The sequence below is a fragment of the Phyllobates terribilis genome, unplaced genomic scaffold (genome assembly GCF_046119375.1).
Source record: "Phyllobates terribilis strain yellow unplaced genomic scaffold, ASM4611937v1 Scaffold_8__6_contigs__length_399053987, whole genome shotgun sequence".
NCBI lineage: Eukaryota > Metazoa > Chordata > Amphibia > Anura > Dendrobatidae > Phyllobates > Phyllobates terribilis.
The window spans coordinates 351,548,338-351,566,329 of NW_027362768.1; positions in this window are offsets into that span (position 1 = coordinate 351,548,338).

Consider the following 17,992-nt stretch of genomic DNA (forward strand, 5'->3'; position numbering starts at 1 on the left):
AATTGATAATTTTCACAATGGATAATAGGTTAAAAAATAACGCGATGATCAAAAACTTCTATTTGGGCACATGGCAGGACTAGGAAAGGAAAGAGAGCTATTGGTCTGGAATATATTGTGAATGCCATGTCGCATTTGGAAAGCCCCTGACATGCGAAAACAGCAGAAGCCACCACAAGTGACCCAATTTTGGAAACTAGTCCCCTCAAGGAATTTATCTAGGGATGTATTGAGTATTTTTAACTTACAGGTGATTCACAAAACTTTATAACTTCCAGATGTGAGAACAAAAAATTATTTTTTTATACTAAAATACTGTTTTAGCACCAAATTTATAATTTACACAAGCGGTAATAGGAGAAAATGGACCCCATAATTTGTTATGCAATTTTTACCGAACACAGTGATATCCCATATGTGGTTGTACACTAATGTTTGAGCACACAGCAGGGGTTGGATAGGAAGGAGCGCTGCTTGGCTTTTAGAACACAGATTTCGTTTTAAGACAGTAGTGTTCAAAACAATAGCAGTGTGTTCAAAAACATGAGTTAAGCACAAAATCTTTATACTAGTTTTTATTTCCGTGCATTGGGAACATTACACACTGTTTTCTAATTCAAAACATGAAGAGAAATGTATATAATTTTTAACTACTTTACAGAAAATAGCAAAAAAAGGAGGCCAAGTACTTAAGCTACGTAGTTGGGAGAGGCGAAATTAAGCCACAGGTCAATAAGAACGAGGCAATTCAGAACTGGCTGCAACCGCTCTCCAAGAAGCATGTGAGAGCGTTTCTTGGAATCGTGGGATATTACCGGCGGTTTATCCCAAATTTTTCTATGATTGCCGCACCACTGACGGACCTTCTGAAAGGCACAAAATCAACGAAGGCGAAATGGACGGATGACGTTCCAACAGCTGAAGCTGGCACTCTGTAAGCAGCCGGCCCTGGTTGCACCAGACTTTACTAAAGAGTTTGTGCTCCAGACAGATGCCTCAGAAGTTGGCTTAGGAGCCGTGCTGTCACAGGAGATAAATGGGGAAGAGCATCCCATCCTGTATATGAGCCGGAAGCTCTCATCCTGTGAGAAAAATTATGCCATGGTGAAGAAAGAATGCTTAGCCATAAAACGAGCCATACACACGCTAAGATATTACCTACTTGGCCAAAAGTTTAAATTGGTGTCAGACTATGCCCCTTTGAGATGGTTGAGGGAAAAGAAGGGTAAGAATGCCTAAGCAACTAGGTGGTTCTTAGGTCTGAAAGACTTTAATTTTCACATGGAGCATAGACGTGGAAAGTTACACGCTAATGCTACTGCCCTCTCCAGAATTCCCTGCTGGGTGACTGAAGGTTCCCCCCGGCTTTTGGCAGAGGGGGGGAATATGTGACAGAGTCACTGGTATATGCGAGGGGAGGTATGTGTCACTCAGGATTCTCTACTGTGTGAACTGAGGCCTACTGAATCTTTGCCAGCATGTTATATGCTGTGGGTTACCTCTTCTAAAGGGTGTGGTTTTATGGGAATGACGTAGAGATGGGAGGGAAGTCATTCCCCATACCTCCACCTCAGGGTGTGGCTGAGCAAGCTTTAAATGTTCAGTCCTGTTTTTTTTTCTTTGTGTTGTGTTTGGAGAGGCAAGGTCTCCAGACTGGACAGCCATAGCTCAGGACAGAGCTGAAGGGTGGACATAACCTGTGTGGGCGAACGGCACATACACATATGGACTGTGCTATTTTTTATCTTTTGTTATGTTGTTTTGCTAGTAAGGCTGTGTTTATCTTTGCTGGAGTTGCAGAGCTTTTGTCACAGGTGTGTCAGAGGTGACAGACAGTCGCCCTGCAGTGGGTTGCAGGAGATCTCTACGTTTGGCATTGCAGACAGCTTCTTAGATAAGAGGCTGTCTTTAGGACCGAGTGGCTACCTCTCTCTTGCTAATTAGCTCTCTGGCCTGGGTGTATATATACCTGGTGTGTCTGAGAGGGAGTCGCCGGCTATATTCATTTCTACTTGTGAGGCTTATCAGGAGCAGCACTTCATCCTTTCTGGAGCTTGAGGCCGTGTGTATATTTGAAATCATCTAAAGCTAAGAAATTTCCCCCTGTTTTGTCTTCCCTTGTTGTCTATAGTGTTTAGTGGAGGTTGACTAGTTCTCATCTCCTTCCATCCCTAGCTGTAGCCGTACGCCAGGCAAAGTAGGGAGAGGCACGCTTGCGGTGATTGCTGAAGAGGCAATATAGGTATGGTAGTTAAGACAGGGTGACGTTAGACCAGATTAGGAGGTCTCCACTTCCCCCTTTCGCTAGTGTCTGGGCTCCCTTTCCCTTTTCCCTCTGTACTGCACTAACACCTGATGTAACAGCATTATGCCATATAATAAAGCCTGCAGAGAAAACCTGGTTCCTGAGTCTACTTCCGGAAGCGGCCGAGCAAGTCGACCTACCACACCATGCATAAAAAGGCTACCACACCATGTATATTTTTGCTGTCCCTATTCTAGTCCTATTAATTACTCAAATTTTTTTTTATTCTTTTATCACACACAAAAAAAATAAATAATCGGATGCCGATCAGCGCTCAATGGCTGTAGGACGCATGCACAGATCTGGTGCAAAAAGAGGATAAAAAAAAATAGAAAGGAAAGAAAAAAGTCCTGGCCAAATGTGAGCATTGGTGCCAATTAGTGATGTGCGTCTGATCAGCGGCTCGGTGACTGCAGGACGCACGCACGGAAGTGGTGTAAAGGAAGGTTGGATGTGGGGGATTAGAGGGAAAAAAAGTACTGGAAAACAGCGAGCACGAGTGCCGATTTGTGATTTGTGCCACTGATCAGTGCTCGGTGACTGCAGGACGCACGCACGAGTAACTAAAATGCTCATTACTCAGACCAAACAATTCCTAATGCTCGGGTGCTCGTTTCGAGTAACGAGTATAATGGGAGTCAATGAGAAATCCGAGCATTTTTCCGGCAGACCCTACAAGGAGGTCTGGGGGGCAGAGAAAATGTTCAAATGGATGAGAAAGGTGCTGAATGGAAGGAGAACCCTGGGGAAGACCCCTGGAAGCATTGCTGACTCCCAGATCACAGCTGAGAACAATGGTTTCACACTTTTACTCCACTTTAAGCACTGACAATAAAACATTCCAAATCAACGATAAATTGCATTTTAGATGAAAAAAAATGTTAAGAAATATGTTTCCTGTATAATAACTTGTATATAAGGCAAAATTTAAAAAGCATTTAAAAAAAATTACAATTTAAGCAAACCAAAATAGCTTTTTTTAGGAAAAAATAGTAAACTTCAGTGTAATTTATGAAGGAAGCACGAACTGCCAAAAATTATCGACTCGGATACACCCTGTATTAGGCATAAAGGAGGGTCTCATACACATTCTGTTCAAATTGTCATGTAGTGGTACTCCTAGACTCATAAAGGCTATGCACTAAGTGCAAATCCTGCCAAAAATTACAAGCAGGGTTATCCATATACTCTTGAAGGCACCAACTGTAGTGCCTCATTCAAATATTGTGAACAAAGTGTAGTTGTGGTACTCCTACACTCATAAAAGCTTTGCACAAGTACAAAGGCAGGAACAAATTATAAGTAAGGTCATCCATAGACCCTAGAAGGCAACAACTGGCAGGCCTCATTCAAATATAGAACATTAAAAACACTTTATACCCGGCTTTTACACACCACCTGATGACAGCAGCATATAATCTATGCTTTGTTCATTGTTATCAGTCAGCTTTTCTGTTGCAGGAGAAAGTGCCTGTCCGTTATGACTCCCCTTTGGCACTAAAAATCTGCTGAGACAAGACCCTAGTGACGCGCCCCCTGGGCCGCGTGAGGAACCCGGAACAGGGCCTTTTTGTAGATGCTGGGGGTTGTAGTCACCGTGGCGGTGACCCGGTCCCGTGGCTCGGGGTGGTCAAACTAAATGGCAGTCTATATACTAATGTCCGACTACGCCACCCGTGGATTGCGGTCAGGGTGAACCGCCGCTGCAGGGCAGACTGCTGAGACTGGTGTTGTGGGTGCAGCAGAGTGTAGTACAACTCCCCACGGGAGGAGTGTAGCCTCAGGGCAGTGTATAGGGATGTTGGTGATGATGGTGCGCGGGAGCAGCAGTAATCACACGGAGTCTGTCATGCAAGTCAGGGTCTTTACTGTTGGTGGTATTAAGGGACCCGTCCGGAATACAGGTTAACAATGGAGGCCTGGTCAGTCTGAGAGCAACTGGGAAATCCTGCTGGTCAGGGGGAGTTTGTAGGCCTACCGTGCTGACTTCACTCTTTCTTGGCTATCATGCTGTAGTGTAGTGGTAGCCCACGTCTCTGAGTGTACCTTGTTGTTCTCACCCATATGACTGGCGACTCGGGCCTTCCGTGCTTCTCACCCCTCCACGGCAGTAGTGATCCCTCTCGTGTGGCTGAGCCTCCGGGCTTCCTTGGGCCAGAGGACTTGAAGTCCCATGCGTGGTGGTTTTCTGCTGCTGGGCTTATAACCCTCACAGCCTCGAACTCCAGTGTCCGGCTTTTCAAGTCTCTAGTCAGGATGAGCTCTTCTAGCTCCCCTCCTGGCCTCGTGTTCCTCCTCTGCCTACAGGGACTCCTCAGCCTGCTGCTGACCTGTCCCTATCTCTGGAACTAGACTGGAACTTGTCTCTGGCTTCACTAGACTGTCTAACCCCGCCCCAGATCCAGTTTATAAAGGGCAGGTTTCTCCCCTCCCTGGACTGAGACAGGAGGTGCTGCATGCTAATTGTCCCCAACCAGGGAACCTCCCACCTGCTCTCAGACATGACATTGCTGCCACTGTGGCAACCAGACCTTGGGGTGCCACATTCCCCCCTAGTGAAATTTAGTACTCCGGACTAAACATTTTTTTTTATTTTAGAAAACACAAATACAGGGTATAAACAATAACATAAACATATATACAAGTACATTTTGTCCTTAAGGTCACGGCGCTTCCGTGACAGGCTGTCCATATCACCCAATAAGGTGAAGTTTTCCACGGTGTGGGGACCTGTCCCTATAAACCCCAAGTTCCTGGCCTTGGGCGTGGTGGCAAGGTAAAAGCTAACTACTTTGTACCACAAGGAGGCCACGCCGGACAGGTTTTTCTTCCGTGGCCATCTCCGAAAGAGGGCACCAGGTGCAACTATCTACAAGACAGTTCCGGCCATTCAGTGTCCATGACCTGTCAGCCCATTGAACTAGGAAAAACTGGAAAAACATTATTACTGTCCAGGTAACACAAACATTAAACATTTTTGACATTGACAATATACAGGTAAATATGACATATTAGATTCTCCAGCGAGCGGGTACCTGACCTTTAGTGCTCCTTGTGGACCTACGTAACCCACTGTGTGTGCTAGTGGCTGCATTAGAGGTACTTGCAGATGTTACGGGTAGGCTGGGAAGCTTTCTGCATACTCTTTGGCTCACCACAGGCATGGCAGGTTCACTACTAGCAGCGGGTTGATTCTCCTGAGCTGCTGGTATGGACTCTTCTGCCTGCGGGGCCACTGGCTCTTCCAACACTACTTGCTCTTCTGCAGGCGCTTGAGGGGCTGGCTGGAGAAAGGTAAGGACGGGTACCACTATAGCGTTGTTGATTTATGTCCAGGACCGGGGAAAGTCTCCGAGCACTATGCTGACCATTTCTTCCCTTTCCTCTGCGGGTTGAGGGCTATCTTGGTCTTCATCAGCGCTTTGCAGCTGCTCGGGACACTTCTTCAAGTGGTCTTTAGAGACAGTGGCTGTGGTCTCTCCTCCATCCTTACTGATAACACACACTTTTGGGTTCTCATGGCTTGACGGCAATACGGTGTACGGGTCTTTCTCCCACTCATCATCCAACTTGTGGAGCCATCTCTTTATCTTCAAGACCTGCTCTCCAGGTGCGAGGGGAGCAGCTGGAGCATGCTGGTTGTAATCCCTCTCTTGCCTCTCTCTGGCTTGAGACAGACTTCGCTCCACGCTCTCCTGTACTTTCTGGTACTGCTGCTGTCGTTCTGTGTCCCAGTCTGCTTCTGGTGAGGTGTCCTCGGGTTTAATATATGTTTTAGATTTTTCCAATTTTTTTTTTACTTTGTGACACTTTTTTACTTTGTACTACTATGGGACTTTCATTTTTTTGCAGGCTGATTGCTTGTATAGCATAGGGATGCAGCAGCATCTCTAAGCTATGCAGGCTGTAAGCTCTGCACTGACACAAGTCAGATAGATAGTGCTCTGCACATGATCTAACAAACTTGCTGGTGCCTGGTGACCCGGATGTAGTCATGAAGACATAGGGTCACCATGGCAACAAACAAGACCACCCCACTGAGACAGCGAGGGGTCTCCGATCCAAGGTAGGAGGGGCTGTCTTACCTCTGCCTGCTCCCGAAATGCTGCGATCGACTTCAAATCGCAGCATTTTGGGGGTTAATGTGCCGGGCTGCTCCTGGCACAGAATACTGGGTGTCAGCTGTCAGAATCAGCTGACGCTCGGAGCCAAACGCCCCAGCACAGCATGTGTGCGGGCGCGATCACTGAGGTGTAATAATACGTACCTGGTCATTAAGGCCCAGGGCACAGGGATGTCTTATTACGCCTCATGCCAGAAAGGGGTTAAAGAAATTTTTGTATGACTGTGACGCTGGATTTCCTGCATTTCCATTGCTGGTGAGCTGGATTTTTCCTATAAAGTCTGTTAGTGCAGTTAATAGTTACCATCCGTTTTCCTCTAGTCAGATAGGTTGAGATCACTTGGACACTAAGTTTGTGTTAAAAAACTCAAAAGAGAATAAAAAAAGTTAGAGAAGAGCTCCATGTGTTATACACGTATTTTCCCATCAATATTTTGCCACAAATCAATTTATTGTGGAAAACTCATCATGGCTGGCAAACTGAAATGTTACAAGATTCTGTCATCTGCTCCTCAATGTTTGCTGATCCCTCAGTGCACACGGTGTATAATGCAGTCACAGCACCCGGCACTTACTTCCAGCTGTTAGGAGGTGCTGGGAAGTTTCCTTCAGTTTAATGCTGACTGATATTATAGTGAATGATTCCCAGTGAATAGACCATGCTGGCGATGTGGAGCATTATTCTATTCAGGGGTCGCCCACCCGTCACCTCCAGTGACTCCGCTCAGTAAGCGCTGCAACTGCAAGAACTGGTAATAATCAGTGTGGGGCGTCACATTCCTCCCGCAGCGGCCATTTCATCCATCTGCCACATTCTTACACTGTCTTCTCCACATTTACACCATCTAGTTAGTTAGTTACTTATTTTCTGCCAGAAATGTGAGCTACAATTTTGGTGTAATTTCTGGAGTAGAATGTTAGGCCCCTCCCCTCTCACATAAGCCACACCCCTTTTCAGCTAAGCCACGCCTCTTGTCAGACAAGGCACAGAAAGGGTTTAAAACATGTGAAGCAAATCATGAAATACAGATTTTGCTGCACAGAACTACAGGATTCTGTCATTTAGCTGATAATTCTCTCCCAGTGACTTCTGATTAATATTTAGATTTGTATTGAACATAAACCGCAATCGTATGACCATTAATAGATAACCAGCCTTCTTTATACACGTTCAATTGTTACCATAAGTTATTTTCCCCAAAAATATCTCTGCAGATCCTCTAAATGAATCTATGTAACATATGAAGAGCTATATATGGAGAGCTATATATGCCCCCACATTATCTGCACAGGGCCACATAATATACAGTATTTGGGGAACATTATAGTAAAATGTATTATAGCACTATAACAGCATCCTGTCCCTTTAAATCTTCAGATACTTCTGTCACCATGGTAACTGCATTTCTGAACAACCAATAGGATTGCTCAGTTTGAATTTGGAAAAAAAAGAAAAAAAGAAGTCAGTCTGTTATATCTCATCCGAGTGTGAAGACAGACACCTGCAGTCAGCGCGAGATTCCAGGTATAAGACGTCTATAAGATAACGGAGGAGCCACATCCCATCACACGCACTCACAGACCACAACCAAGACGTCCTGAGAAATCTGCTCATCACCAACTTATTATTCCCCAACACACAATAGGATGAGATATCAGGGGGTGAGGCCGCACTCGTCACATCTCCCATCTGGATGGATCCGGCGACTAGATCCCGATATTTACCCCCCGCTCTGCTCCTCCATGGGGAACGGCCCCGGCGAACACAGGATGGCCGCAGTGTAGTATTGCTAGTACTCTGCACGATACCCCGTCCTCCATATATACCACATACTAAAGGGGAGCTCCCAACAAGTTATCACCTATCTGCGGGATAAGATCAGAGTCCGACCACTGGGAACCACCAATCGCCAGAACAGGGCCCTGTTATCCTGTTAGGAGGCAGCGGCAGTACCCTCGCCCAACCAAAGAGGGTGCCAGAGAACGTTGAGTACAGCTCCTGTAGGCCCCAGAGAGGGTGAATGGAGCGGCGGTGGAGCATGTGCACCTCCTCTACCATCTAACGGGGATAAAAGTTCTGGTGACGGCTGGAGTTCCCAGCGGACGGACCCCACTGATCTATAAGTCATCACCTATCCCAGGTATAAGTGATAACTTGTTCCAACTGAAAATCCCCCTGTAATGGAGCCGACATATGTAACAGTCAGTATCCTATACATTTCCCAATGTTGCCCTTCCCCTGCACCAGAATTTATAGTCAAAACCCCTGCTGACTATTCCTGATGTTTTATAGGATTTGGATACATTGTCAGTGAAGATGTCAGCAGTCACCATGTGCCCCGGATACGTCCCCCCTGAGGAGATACTGAGAAGACTGGCGTATTGTACGAAGCTTCTCCCTTCTCCCCTCTACAAGAAGGAGCGCCTCATGCCAACCAACCCAGAAGCCCAAAGAAGGTATACTGTAAGGAGAGAAGAACGGCCCGCTCCACCCATAAGCATCCAAGCCAGGGAGAAAAGGAAACGGGAAGAAGAAGAACAAATGGCTCTAAGAGAAATGCTGGACTATCTGGATGAAGAGGAAGACAAGAAAGAAGAGCAGAAGGCGGCAAAGAAGATCAAACTGGACATTAAGCTCCCGAGAAGCAGCACAAGAAGAAGCAGGACCAGGCCGCACAACTTCCACCACCAAGTCAGCCAAGTCTTCCCTATGACAAGAAAGAAGAACATCCTGTGGACCGTCCTGCTGGGACCTCTCTGCCGATAACATCAGATGTGGCATTACCGGCCCGTAAGTATAAAAACACTAGTAATAATAATAGCAGGAGAATAGTAATATAGTGGGAATAGATCAGTATTAGACTAACAAGAGTCATTATATTAGTGATAATAAGAAAGCCATAAAAGTAGTAATAATATATCCGTAGTAATAGTACAGTAGTAGGTGGAATAGCAGTGTGATCCGGGGTCCTAGGACTCGTCGCCTTTTCTCGGGGTCAAGAAGGAATTTTTCCCCTGTGACACAAATTGGCTGAATGTGTCCTGGGGTTTTTGCCTTCTTCTGGATCAACAGTGTAGGAATAGGGTAGTATTAATGATTATAGAAACGTTAGAATAATAGTGATAAAATAGCAGTATTAATAATAGTAAGAATATAAAATAGTTATATCTATGAAAAGAACAAAACACTAAATTAAAATAATTATAGTAGTACCTCAATCAGTAGTGTAAAGTGAAATAGTCATAGAAAAGTTAGAATAGTACTATAAGATAGCAGGACGTAAGTAATAAATATAAAATCTATAAAAAGAACAAAACCTAATCTAAAAGTTAGAATAGTTCTGTAATAAAATAGCGGGATATTAATAATAGTATAATATCTATAAAAAGAACAAAACCCTATATATAAAATAATAATAACTATAGTAGTAGTATAATTAGCACTGCAATATTAATTAGATAACTAGTAATAACATAATTAGGTTTGATCCAGGGTCCTAAGACTGATCGCCTTTTCTCGGGGTCAAGAAGGAATTTTTCCCAAGTGACACAAATTGGCTGAATGTGTCCTGGGGTTTTTGCCTTCTTCTGGATCAAAAGCTTTAGACATAGGGATTTTAGTAATACCATTATTAGAGTCACAAGAGTAATAAAAAAATGATAAAACTAATAAATAAAGTAAATAATAAAAGGTACATTTTTAATAAATCGTAAAAATGGTAGTAATAATAAGATATTTGTGAGGCCGAGTTCCAGTTAGTAAATAAATTAGTGTTAGGTTAGTGTAGGGACCCATCTGAAGAGGTCGCCTTGTCGTTGGCAGATGGGCTCGCACAATTTGCTCAAAATGTGCGCTAAGAACCTCATATTTACAGTACAGACCAAAAGTTTGGACACACCTTCTCATTTAAAGATTTTTCTGTATTTTCATGACTATGAAAATTGTACATTCACTCTGAAGGCATCAAAACTATGAATTAACACATGTGGAATTATATACTTAACAAAAAAGTGTGAAACAACTGAAAATATGTCTTGTATTCAAGGTTCTTCAAAATAGCCACCTTTTGCTTTGATGACTGCTTTGCACACTCTTGGCATTCTCTTGATGAGATTCAACTTTTGGTCTGTACTGTATATCTATAGTAAATCTAGCAGTAATACCATTCAGGAGATATAGATATACATGTATACACTCGTTTTGTGAATAACTTTTTGTGCAGCACCACAGCAGCAGGTATACAGGTATAGGGAGCTCACATCTAATGATAGTGTTACAGTGATATTATAGCTGGGCCTTAACGGGAATCTGTCAGCAGGTTTTTGCTATGTAATCTGGGAGCAGCATGATGTAGGGACAGAGACCATGATTCCAGCGATGTGCCACTTACTGGGTGCAGCAATTGTGATAGAATCACACTTTTCTCTGTAGCAGAGCTCAGATGTTGAGCCCTGTATAACCCCGAACACACCATTGATTGGCAGCTTTCTATGTACACTGTATATTGACAGAAAGCCGCTAACCAGTGATGGCGGTGTGGTTGGACTAGGAGACACGAGACACCTAGTCTTGTAGTGATAACGTCCTGCTGATAAAATACTGATTGTATTAAAACAGCAAAACACACCCAGTAATTGACACATCACTGGAATCAGACTCTCTACCCTTAACCTGCTGAAAGATTAAGAATAACTGGTTCCCGAGAAGCATCGAAAATATACTTCACAGTCAGGATCCAGCACCCGCTCAATAGTGCACATTTTGATCAGGCAGGTGTCGTCAGGGCACCTACGAGATCTGCAGCAGTCGTACAGCTGTATTACACAGTCCCGCTGCTGGAGGAGCTATTCCTGATCCTGGCAGTTTAACCCCTTATACCCCACCGTCAGTAGCAACCACAGCATCTAGATGGTTTGGACAGAAGGAGAGGGAGATACGATTACGGTGCTGATGAGTTTCTATAGAAGTTGGGGTCCTAACAGTGACCCCCATGACCGACATCTTACTGCTCCTATTAGACCTTGACTGAAGAAAGGTCTATTAGGACATCGGTCAAAGTAATGTCACCTGCTCTGCAGCTACTAGAAATACCTAGGTCTGATTACTTTCCCATTTGCAAAATGTGATTTTGCGCTGCACCTACAGCAGCACTGTTTTACCATCATCATCAGTGACAGGACCTCCAGCCTTTCCTGAGATTGATCAGTGGAGGAAGAAGCTTTCAGTTCCTTGTTCCACCATTCAGTTCACCTGTATGTCTCTGCTAGCAGCTGATTGGACTGGTTAGTGCAACCAGCTGTGACATGCCACTGCTGCCTTGCACTGTGTGCAGGCACAGGAGGCTGAAGGAGGAGGGTCTGGCAGAAACTGGGTGTGGTGTTAGTTGTGACTTCATGACTAGTCTCCGAACAGAACATGAAAAGACTAGTCAGGATGTGACCAGGTCCTCCAAAATCAGAAGTGAGGCTGGTCACATGCTGAAGTATAGTATGTAGGCAACGGTGCAGAATGCTGACAGTGAGTATATTACAAGGGGTCAGCATTCTGCAACTTAGACACACACATTGAAAAGTATAAAAGCTCGGACAACCCCTTTAAAGAGGTATTCCTATTTTAACAAAACCTACAAAAGACAAAAATATATCTCATACCCTACCATCATTATACATAAATGTAAAGCAAAGTTGCATAATAAATATAGGGTACTTAGTGAACTATTTTTGATCAAAAAAAGTATACAAGCCGTCCCACCAGCGGCAAGGTGACCCTAAATTGGGACGGTACCTATACTGCCTATATTAAAAACCTTACTGTATATCAAAGTTGAAGTAATGCATATAAAAGGGTAGACAAATAGGACCGGGTCCCAACTCCAGACCACCCAGGCCCGGTCCTATTTGTCTACCCTTTTATATGCATTACTTCAACTTTGATATACAGTAAGGTTTTTAATATAGACAGTATAGGTACCGTCCCAATTTAGGGTCACCTTGCCGCTGGTGGGACGGCTTGTATACTTTTTTTGATCAAAAATAGTTCACTAAGTACCCTATATTTATTATGCAACTTTGCTTTACATTTATGTATAATGATGGTAGGGTATGAGATATATTTTTGTCTTTTGTAGGTTTTGCTTCTTTTTGCTAGTGTGAACATGCCCCTATTTCTTGCATGTCTGCAATCTTAGACCTCAGTTCACATTGCTTGGTTTTTTGTCTTGTTTGCATTCTGTGCAATTTAAGGGTGTGGCATACCCTTTGTTGAGCTGATTAGTATATATGTAGCTTACCGCGGGCCTGGGTGGTCTGGAGTTGGGACCCGGTCCTATTTGTCTACCCTTTTATATGCATTACTTCAACTTTGATATACAGTAAGGTTTTTAATATAGGCAGTATAGGTACCGTCCCAATTTAGGGTCACCTTGCCGCTGGTGGGACGGCTTGTATACTTTTTTTGATCAAAAATAGTTCACTAAGTACCCTATATTTATTATGCAACTTTGCTTTACATTTATGTATAATGATGGTAGGGTATGAGATATATTTTTGTCTTTTGTAGGTTTTGCTTCTTTTTGCTAGTGTGAACATGCCCCTATTTCTTGCATGTCTGCCATCTTAGACCTCAGTTCACATTGCTTGGTTTTTTGTCTTGTTTGCATTCTGTGCAATTTAAGGGTGTGGCATACCCTTTGTTGAGCTGATTAGTATATATGTAGCTTACCGCGGGCCTGGGTGGTCTGGAGTTGGGACCCGGTCCTATTTGTCTACCCTTTTATATGCATTACTTCAACTTTGATATACAGTAAGGTTTTTAATATAGGCAGTATAGGTACCGTCCCAATTTAGGGTCACCTTGCCGCTGGTGGGACGGCTTGTATACTTTTTTTGATCAAAAATAGTTCACTAAGTACCCTATATTTATTATGCAACTTTGCTTTACATTTATGTATAATGATGGTAGGGTATGAGATATATTTTTGTCTTTTGTAGGTTTTGCTTCTTTTTGCTAGTGTGAACATGCCCCTATTTCTTGCATGTCTGCCATCTTAGACCTCAGTTCACATTGCTTGGTTTTTTAGGTATTCCTATTTTGTTAACACACACCATACACTTTTTGCACATAATGGTCCTAAGCCCAGAAGTAGCAGAATTCTCTACACTTGTCTCCATTAGTAGCAATGATATCACGCGATACCTCGTAGTCCTCCAGCTGAGAAATTGTCATTTCTCATTACACAAAACGTGATGAATACTTATTCCACCGCTGTTTGTTCCGGGAAATAGTCATGGGATAGCCGCCATAAGAAAGCTTGTCCAGCCGTCACTATTCCTCCTGCCCCCGCTATACACATGCACACTCCACAGCCAAGAGGGCATTTATTCTCACCAGAGAGATAGCCGCTGTCAGACGCCTCTGGTGACAGCTTCTCTCAGAAGAAAAGGATTGGGCATGCTGATATCCAATATGCCTGATCTTTCCTTCCCAGACATGAAGAAACACCATACATGTTAGGTGGTGAATATGAGCAGGCTTGGTCCACATCCACCCAGTGAGTGTGAGCATTGTTACCGGGAGTTCACACTAATAAATCCCTTGTGCATTTGCAATGTGATCTACAAGCAGAGATTCATGGCTGACCCTATGATTCCCGCTGCAGGTTTAGGCTCTGCGCACACAGCGCCTTTATCAGGCCGGTACGCTCCACAACCCGTCTGAAGAACAACCACCCAATAAATAGATAGAATGACCATATACCCTGCAATGTAATCCGCCTCGCTGTGCACATGGTCAGTCCTTTAACCGTTTCACGTTTATGAAGAGGCCACACGGTTAGAAGTGACCGCTCCGTTCTCCAGGCGGTTTCTGCTCGGAGTTCTCCCTGTCTCGGTTTCTGCAGCTTCTTCCTGTAGTAAAGCTGAGCGGGTCGCCGGCATCTACAAGACGTGGTGCGCACAGACCCTTATACTTATATCCAGAACACTGAGGACCACGGGAGCATTTTTCTTGCACACGTGAAGATCACGGAGGTGTGAATGAGACCCCACTCGTATCCAAGGTGCGGAGCTCCGAACAGTCATCGTTTCTGGGGCGTCACCGGCAGATCTCTTCTAGGAGATCACAGTGGATCCGAGATCTCCAGCATTTCTCCATCTTTATGTCTCACTATATTGTGGCTGATATTAGCGACTCCACCCTTATAAATGTACAGAGGCCACAGGTGCAACACACCAGATCCCCTGACCACAACATCCCGGACCCCCTGACCACCAGGGCACAACACCCCGGACCCCCTGACCACCAGGCGGTCATTATGGGGGCTAATAGACTATGTTACTGGAGGAGACAAGGATTTCTATAGAATCAGTAGGAAACACCCTGAAGGTTTCTCTTTGCAGCTTTTCTCCAGGATTTTCCTCACCCGTCATTTATCGCTTCTCATCATTGCCAGAATCCCAGTGGGTGAGGACGATCCCGGACAGCGCCCCCAATAGTGAAGTGCACCGAGGAGTTCACAAGATTCCTTTATATGTTGCAGGGGATTAAACGTCCTGCAGATTGAGGGGTTGGGGTCCTCAGACCCCCAACAATCATGCAGCAGACTTTATAGAAACCCCTGAGCAGCAGAAGCAGTGAGCGGCTGCAGGAGCATGCACACAGTGCGGTGTGAGGACCAGAGACTTTCTATGGAGTCCATACACAATGTGCTGAGCGCTCTGGCAGGGAAATAACCTCTCTATTGGTGGTGGATCATAGGACCGCTGCAGACAATCAGTAGCTATAGATCGGCTGCAGACATCACATTCTATATGTAGGTATGGGCTGAGTGTGGGATGGAAATACTGAACAGCCCCTGCTGATCCCCCCCTAGTCCTCCATGCTGCTGGTCGGGTCCCACCAGGCTCCTTGCCCAGTACTGTTGGCATGTGACTGCTGCAGCCAAGTCAGTGGCCATACCTGCTACCACCACTGCTTGGATGGGACAGGCACGAGCCAACAATGGAAGAAGAGAAGAAACAGGCGGGGACCCGGCCAGCAGGACGGAAGAATGGAGGGGGGGGATATCAGCAGGGCGGAGGTCTGAGGGGATGGAGATCAGCAGGAGAGAAGGTGCTGGGGTATATCTCATAGCACACTGGGACCGCACTAACATTAACGGCAGAAAATACAGTTGATAAAATATTCAGTTATCAGAAAATAATATAATAACATTTATACCCATCACTGGAGTGGAAGTCCATATGTGCCACGGCCACCGGGCCAGGAGGAACAGCAGGAGGGTCCTTCACCTCCTCGTGTCTATTACTCAGGGGCTACTCACATCTTATAGGGTCACATTGTAACCCGGAATGTAACGATCACAAAGGCACATAGCGACGCTGCAGCTAATCCCTGGTATATAACGATCACAATGGCACAGAGCGACGCTGCAGCTAATCCCTGGTATATAACGATCACAATGGCAAAGAGCGATGCTGCAGCTAATCCCTGCTATATAACGATCACAATGGCACAGAGCGATGCTGCAGCTAATCCCTGGTATATAACGATCACAATGGCACAGAGCGATGCTGCAGCTAATCCCTGGTATATAACGATCACAATGGCACATAGCGACGCTGCAGCTAATCACTAGGACTTGGTTACAATCCGCTTCTTACAGCCAATCCCAGCTGTAGAATACTGGCAGATCAGCAGGTGATCGAGTCTCTCCGGGCACAGTGAGCGGCACAAGTCTCCCGGGCACTGACAGCGTTACCAGGGCAGGTGCCAGTCTCACCCCATCACCCCAGACACCACACGCTATGGGCATCTCCTCCTGCCAGCGTCCCTGGCACTGCTGTGCCCCCATCTGACCAGTATGTGCCTACATCACACAGGACCCATCACCTGCTGCCAGTCCCGGCTGCCATCGCCTCTGCCAGCAGCAATCAGCAGCCGGAGGCTTCTCAGCCCGGGACAAGGGCTGCGGTCACAGGGCTGCTACTTACCTGTGCCCGCAGCAGCGGCCGGTGATGGATGGAGGCAGCGGTCAGGCTCTCCCCGGCGCCCTGATAGGAGGGGCGGCTCACTGACAGGATCTCTCCGCGGAGTGTGGAGGAGACAGGGCGGCTGTGATCTCTGCTGCCCACAATCCACAGCGTTAAATCAGACTGGAGACTCCGTGATGACAGCAAGAGCAGAGGAGAGCAACATTCCAGCCTGGAAAAGTGTGCCGCCACCTAGTGGCCAGCGACTGCACTCAGCAATTGTAATGGAAGCAACAGCAGAGATGCCCCGCCACCTAGTGGCCAGCGACTTCACCTGCACGCTAGTATTGGCTGCAACAGCAGAGGTGCCCCGCCATCTAGCGGCCATGTGCGGTAATGTCGGCGCTGGACTTGCAGCGGAACATGGAGGGAAGGAGTGATGTGCTCTGCTGCTTGTCTGCTGGACCTTGTAGTTCTAATGGATGGGGAGGACATTGTCCCCAGGGTGTCCTGCACATTAGTAGATGGCTGCACCAGGTCCTGGGTCACATAGTCCTATTGCTTCCTCTTTGCTTTCCAACTTTCTTATTTTTTTTATTTGCAGTGTTTGTGTAGTTTTTATCCTTACTATTTTGGGGTCCATACTGTGAAGATCTGAGATGGTGCATTTCAATAATTACTTAGGCAGGTTAATAATAATAATGATTTTTATTTATATAGCGCCAACATATTCCGCAGCACTTTACAATTAAGCGGGGACATGTACATACAATAAGTTCAATACAAGGTAAGACAGTTTAAACTGTTACATGAGGAGTGAGGTCCCTGCTCCTAAGCTTACCATCTACAAGCAACACTATTTTATTCCTTACATCCATGGTAATACAGCAATTCCAGGTGAATGTCCAAAATACAATTGTCTCAGTCCACAAGATCCCCTCCCCGGGGAGGTAATTCCACTGCCTTTGTGCCAAGCGATACTCACTATCCCCCAACTTTTGGTTGGCCCACATATTTCGTATCTCCAGCAAGTATAGTCTGTAGTCACAGTCCACGATCCTCCATATGACACATAAAACGATAGAAGCAAAAGGTATCCAGTAGCAACAGTCCTTTAAGAAAATGTATCAAATCCAGACAATGGATCACAGATCCCACAACTGTAGCACATTTATTCTGCTCAGGTGGTAGCTGATCTCTACGCCATAAGCCATCGATTCATCCATGGTCCAGATCCTCAGACTAGATACTATCCCTTCAACGACATTCCACCAACTCTAACCATGTGGCTTCTTTTCTCCTTCACTGGGATCTGCCCTCTGAATGGACAGAACTGCTCTCACCCTCCCCCCAAAGCTAGTGGAGGTATTTTTCTCAGGTCAAACACATCACCTGGGTCTACATGTGAGACTCCCTGTGATGACGGCTCCGCTGGATATACATTCACCATTCACACAATGGGCCTATTATAATGCCTCAATAATACTGCCATACAGTGGTCAAATTAATTCCACCAAACAATCCCTAAATACCCACCATATGAAACCTCTAAAGAATAGTAACACATTACTAAAAACGACGATACAATAACTAAA